At 40.6% G+C, this 6,895-nt stretch overlaps 1 non-coding gene across 1 annotated transcript; it reads right to left on the bottom strand.

Annotated features, from left to right (window-relative positions):
* Positions 1-6,453: 6,453 nt before the first annotated feature.
* On the bottom strand, positions 6,454-6,556 carry LOC116092670. The gene has a single exon (XR_004119406.1). It is a non-coding gene; the product is annotated as a U6 spliceosomal RNA (small nuclear RNA).
* Positions 6,557-6,895: the final 339 nt, after the last annotated feature.

Genomic DNA, 6,895 nt, shown 5'->3' with positions numbered 1-6,895 from the left:
AAGTTAAAAAGCCACAAGTCTCTGCCTTCATGGGAAGAAACATCTAGAACTAAGGTTGAGAGTGACAGTTTTATATATATATATATGTATGTATATATATATACATATATATATATGTATGTATATATATATACATATATATATACATATATATGCATATATATATATATGTATATATATATATATATATTTGTATTTGGAAGCTGATTTGAGATTATGCCAGTTTAGCTCAACAGCAGAATTGGCTTTTCCTTCAGTCCTATGACATTCTCTACAATGGAATTTTAATGGGCTTATAGTTCCAAATATGGACAGTCCTTTTGGAGTAGGTCTCAAATCCAAGGAGAGAGCAGTTGATTACTCCCATAACAGCTGTGCCAGTATTGCATATGGGTGCATTTTTCCTGGCACCAGACTACATGCTCTTTGTAAAAGATTTACTGTTTACATTATTTTTCATTAAGTGTGTCTGCCTGGTACCTGTGCACATGAACACAGGTTCCTGTAGAGGTCAAAGTCGTCCCATTTTTCTTTTTTAATGGGGTGGGGTATTTTGAGACAGGGTTTCTCTGTATAGCCCTGGCTGTCCTGGAACTTACTCTGTAGACTAGGCTGGCCTCAAACTCAGAAATGCACCTGCCTCTGCCTCCCAAGTGCTGGGATTAAAGGCGTGCACCACTACCTGCCAATGTCCTATCTTTCTACAGCTGAAGTTATAGGGTTGTGAGCCACCCAACGTGGGTATTTGAAGCTGAACTTGGGTATAGCATACACTCTTTAATTCCAATATCTCTCCATCCCTATCTACACATTCCTAGTGCTTCTTTCCAGACAAAAATAAAGGCAATGATAAATATCATTCAACTCACTCAAAGTAGTTTAAACCAGTATTTATCTGTGCTGGCTAGTTTTATGCCAGTGTGATACAAACTAGTGTCACTAGAGAGGAAGGAGCCTCAATTGAGAAAAATGCCTCCATAAGACTGGGCTGTAGGGAAGGCTGTGGGGCATATTCTTAATTAGTGATTAATGTGGGAAGGAAGGTCCAGCTCATTGTGGGTGGGGCTGCCCCTTAACAGGAGCCTGAGTTCTATAAGAAAGCAGGCTGAGCAAGCCATGGGGAAGAAACCAGTAGGCAGTACTCCTCCATGGCCTCTGCATCAGCTCCTGCCTCCAGTTTCCTGCCCTGTTTGAGTTCCTGTCCTGGCTTCCTTCAATGATGGAGTACAATGTAGAAGTGGGCGGTCCATAAGCGCTTTCCTCCAAGTTCCTTTGGTTATACTGCTTCATCACAGCAATAGAAACCCTAACCAAACATTGTCCAACTGAATTCTGTGGAGTTCAGAATGGCAGAAAGCAAGAGCAGCAGGCAGTTCACACATTGAGCTGGGTTCCCCAGTCCTTTCTAGGTTTTAAGCCATTCTTTGACTTAAGCCTCTGATCTCTCTGCATTTACTTCATCATCTCCCATTTCCTTCTTTCTCTTGCTTCCCCACGCTCCTGACACTTGGTCGAATTGGGGCCCGTCTTTCTTTTGGTACTGGTGACTAATTCCAAGGCCTCATGCATAATAAGTACATGTTCTACCATGTAGATAGACATACCCACAATGATTCTGATGTGACTGGTCTTGGATCCAGCCTGGCTGATTGTGTCTAGGAGTGCATAGTCTGTCGTGCAACTAGGACGACTGCTTTATTCCTTTCTGTGGAGGAGGCAGCTGACTTCCTGAGGGAGCAGATGTCCTGCCTATGCCTGCTGGGTAGAACCAAGCGATGACCCAGGCCTCCTGACACCTGCCTAAAGGGCCTTTTGTGGAGCTACTATTTGTCATTGCTTCAAGTGGTTACCTTCTCCGCAGGACACAGGCTTCACTGGTCATATGCGCGTAGTGTCTAAGATATCTCCAAAGAAGATTTTTGAGTCTATGTGAATATAGAACCATGTTTCTGTTTGCCATTTTAGTAAAGAGAATAATTTTACCCTTTATGAGTGAAAATAAAGTGTTGTTTTTAAACTCTTGATATTTGATTGAGTTTGGCCTTCATATGTCAAGAATACTTACCGGCAACTTGAATACCATGTTTAAAATGGTTTGCTCTTGTGGGTGTGAGGTGAGGGAGACGGATGCCTTACAGTATCCAAATATTTCTCCAAAGCCCTGAGATTTGAGCTGAGCACTCTTAGCCCATTCCATTTTCCAGGCATCCAGGGGCTACCAGGTCAACTGATTCCTGGGAAGTAGAGGAAGCAAGGCTGTCTGCTGCAGGATGACAGATTATCCCCAAACCAGAAAGCACTTTATGACATTTCACAGTTTTGAGGGGTACACTGGGCTTAATTGTTGAGTCCACAATCTAGGCGACATCATGTGACACTTCTTAGGGTAGTCAGACAGAGGTCGGGCTGCTCTGCAGAATCTAATACAGCTCCATCCATGTCTGGCTGTTGGGGGAGGGATGAAAGGGAGGGCCCTGTTAAGACTGTCTACCAAAGCCAGGCTCCCAGCACTTGGGAAACAGAGGCAGGTGGGTTTCTGAGTTCGAGGCCACCCTGGTCTATAGGATGAGTTCTAGGACAGCCAGGGCTACATGGAGAAATCTTTTCTAAAAAATCATTAAAATTACTGATAATAAGGACTGTCTATGGGATCAGTATATGGTTAGTGTGCTGGGCTCAGGGTATTAAGGTTTTTCCTTCTTTTTCTTTTCTTTTTAAATATGTGGTATGACATGCCAATTTCTTCTTCCATCTCTTTTATTGTGTGACAAAACATTACATAGTTACATAAAATTTACCAATTTTTTTTTGCCACTTTTAGGTTTCAGATCAGTGGTATTGATTACATTGATAGCTATTCAAACATCTATTTCAAAACTTGTTCATTATCCATAAAGAAATTCTATAATCGATCTTAGTTACTTTTCTATTGCTGTGAAGAGATGCTGTAACCAAAGCAATTTATAAAGAAATCACTTAATTGGGGGCTTGGGTGCAGTTTCAGAAGGCAAGTCCATGACCCTCCGAGAGTTTATATGTGTACCGCATGGAAGCAGGAACCCACAGTGGTCAGAAGAGGCATCAGGGCCCACGGGATCGCAGTTACAAATGGTTATCAGCTTGCATTCATGAGCTGGGAACTGAGTCCTCTGTGAAAGTAGCAAGTGCTCTGAACCGCTGAGACATTTCTCCAGCTCCCCAGACTAGGTCACAAGGATCCTCTTAAAGATGCTGATTGCCTGAGAGAAAGAGAAAAAGGGAAGCTATGTCAATGAATGAGGGGTAGCTACAGAGTAGACAACTAAAGGAAAAGGGGGGGTGATGGTGGTTTTTCATGGTTTTCTTACCTAAAATTATCTATTTAATATATTTAATGCTTTATACACACTCAAAGAACTTATCAAAATACATAAGCGGTTAAAAAATGCTCTCTCCTCCTGTCTTTCAAAGAACAAAACAAAAAAGCAAAATGTATTAAGCCTGTGATACAAGCCAGTAAGCAGCAAAATACTGTGTTAATTTTGGAAGCCTTCCATATGTCATCATAACACAAAAGAATGTGCGTTAATGGCCCTCTTAGCACAGCCTGAGTTGGCTGAGCACCGGATGGGCACAGTACCTTGCTGGTTTAATTGTGCATTTCCTTGCTTCCTTTGGTTTCTGTCTGTCAAAACAAAAACAGTTTTTTATGCTGATGCATACAAATATAAAGATAGTTAATGATGGAACAATTCCATATGCTGGAAATATTTTTGTTTTTATTTTATTTTAAGTTTTGCAATGCTAGGAACCAGGGCCTTGCACACAACTTAACACATTTCCTGCCATTGAGCCATATGCATAGTGAAATATTTTTAAAAATTCAAACAGAGCATACATACACGCTTTTAAAATTATCAATAGGAACATCCAGAGTTCTGGATAGTAATTTATTTTCCAAATTAGATGCAGAGAAAAAGGTCTAATGTGGGTATTCAAACCATGTACAAGTGTCATTTATTGAAATGGAACAAAACTTGAAGACATTAGTAAAGTTGCATTGAGAACAATTTTTTTCTTTTTAACATTTTTTATTAGATATTTTATTTATTTACATTTCAAATGGTACCCCTTTCTTGGTTTCCCCTCCGGAAAAAAATACCCTATTCCCTCCTCCCTTCCCCTGCTCACCAACCCACCCACTCCTGCTTCCTGGCCCTGGCATTCCCCTACACTGGGGCATAGAACCTTCACAAGGCCAAGGGCCTTTCCTCCCATTGATGACCAACTAGGCCATCCTCTCCTGCATACGTAGCTGGAGCCATGAGTCCCACCATGTACTCTTTGGTTGGTGATTTATTCCCGGGAGCTTTGAGGGTACTAGTTAGTTCATAAGGGGCTGCAAACCCTTCAGCTCTTTGGGTCCTTTCTCTAGCTCTTCCAGTGCCTGACTAATACAGAAGTAGAGGCTCACAGCCATCCATTGGACTGAGCACAGGGTCCCCAATGAAGGAGCATTGAGAACAATTAAGTGTATCATTTGCTCATCAAACAGCTGTGGAAACCTGCAGTGATAGCTCTGCAGAACAGCCTACACTTACTACAGAGTATTTTCCCTTTTATAAGATATCTAAGTAACTGTACTTTAATCATTTAAAATTATTTAAGGTATTAAGTTTATGTAGTCAGGATCTTTTGAAAGATGTCTAAATTTTTGATTAAACAGAAAGGTTTTTTTTAATTATGGAAACCTAAAAAAAAAAAAGATACAACTGCTCATCCTTTAAGCCAGTGATTATTAGATCACTTGAGAATGAGGACAAAGAAAGCAAACATCTGTTCTGATAAATCCTGATAGACAAAGACCAGCTTTCCTCACAGGTACCCTTGTCTTTATGTTCAACACAAGAAAAATATTTAAGAACTTGAGGACAATGATAATATTGTTAACTTGGAGTGGCAAACATTTCTATATATATGGAACTTTCAGTTTTGGGTCATGTATATCAAGATAGTAGAACATAATAAGGTAACTTTATTATTAAAAGTAAATCAAGGGCTGGAGAGATGGCTTGTCAGGTAAGAGCACTGATTGCTCTTCCAGAGGTCCCGAGTTCAACTCCCAGCAACCACATGGTGGCTCATCTCTACAGCTACAGTGTACTCATATACATAAAATAAATAAATAGATCTTTAAAAAAATAAAAGTAAATCAAACATAACTGTCCTTCTTTATGATTCAAAAGTTCCCCCTCCTTCCGTTCCTCTCCCCCTCCTTCCCTCTCCCCTTCCTTCCCTCCTTCCCTCCCTCCTTTCTCCCCTCCCTCCTTCTCTTCCTTCTCCTCTCCCTTCTTCTCTCTCTTCTTCCTCTCTACCTCTTTCCTTTTGTTGGTTTTTTCTTTATTCCATCCTTTCTTATTTCCTTCTTTTCTTCTTTCTTTTCCTTTTTTATGGAGACAAGGTCTTACTCTGTACCGTGTAGCCCAAAGCTGACCTCTAATTCTCTGCAACCCTCCTCTTGCTTCAACCTCCCAAGTATTGGGCTTACAAGCCTGAGCCACCAGAGGCCCATAATCTGAGGGACCCTCTGTAGAAACATAAACTACCATTGTTTATGATTATAAAGAATTCTGTTTATTGCCGATCTGCATGGGGGACACACTGTAGTATGAATTTGCTTGGCCCATGGGAAGTGGCACTATTAGGAGGTGTGGCATTATTGGAAGAGGTGTGGCCTTGTTGGAGGAAGTGTGTCACTGTGTAGGCAGGCTTCGTGGTCTCTATGTTCAGGCTCTGCCTAGTGTGGAAGTAATTTTTTCCTAACTGCCTTCAGATCAAGATGTAGAACTCTCTGTTCCTCCAGCACCATGTCTGCTTGCACACTGCCATCCTTTCCACCATGATGATAGCAGACTGAACATCTGAACCTGTAAGCCAGCCTCAATTAAGTGTTGTCCTTATAAGAGTTGCCTTGGTTATGGTGTCTGTTCACAGCAGTAAATCTCTAACTAAGACACCAATGGAGTCTCAACCCTACACAAAGAAATGTAGGCAGCTAAGGAATGTGGGGAGCAAGAGAGGTTGGCCTTCCCCCACATCTCCGGGAAGAGAACACCAATTAGTTTGTACACTGCCAAACGGTTATCCCTGAAAACATATATACAAGTTATATGGACTGAGCCAGTTACATTTAGGAATGTATATTTATATACATATATACATGAAATGATAATTACTCAAGAATTACAATGAGTTTGGAGGAGAGCAGGGAGAAGTATACGGACAGGCTTAGAGGGAGGAAACTGATGAGAAGAATGGTGTAATTACATTAGGATCTCAAAATAAAAAGAATTCTGATTATTTGGTTCTTATTAAATAGAAGCTAATGTTATTTGTCCCAATTCTGCTTTGGATTTCATATATTTTTACAGTGACTTTGGTGAAATTATTAAGATCTTCTTGTTTTTTAATTAAAAACAAGTGGAAGGCTTCCCAAATTTGCATGTCATCCTTGCTCAGGGGCTATGCCATTTTTCTCTGTATTGTTCTGATTTTAGTATATGTGCTGCCAAAGCAAGCCCGGATCTTCTCTTAGTGGCTTGATTACTCTTTTGCTAGCTACTTTGTTCAACATTTTAAAAAATTACAAATTAAAAATTCTGGTATCTGGATGTAGTGGAACACATCTTCAATTCCAAGTACTGGGGAGGCAGAGGCAGGCATACATCTTTGACCTTGAGGCTAGCCTAGTCTACATAGTGAGTTCCAGACCAGTCAGGGCTACATAATGAGACCTTGCCTAAAAAAATTGCAATAAGTCCATCCACATAAAACGTTCATAATGTAAGCATTGTTATCTCTAAGTTACCAACAAGAAAACAGACAGAGACCTGAAACCTTCCCAAAGAAGTATTTG

The sequence above is a fragment of the Mastomys coucha genome, unplaced genomic scaffold, assembly GCF_008632895.1.
Source record: "Mastomys coucha isolate ucsf_1 unplaced genomic scaffold, UCSF_Mcou_1 pScaffold15, whole genome shotgun sequence".
In the NCBI taxonomy this organism is placed as follows: Eukaryota; Metazoa; Chordata; class Mammalia; order Rodentia; family Muridae; genus Mastomys; species Mastomys coucha.
This window is presented reverse-complemented; position numbering and strand designations above follow the sequence as displayed.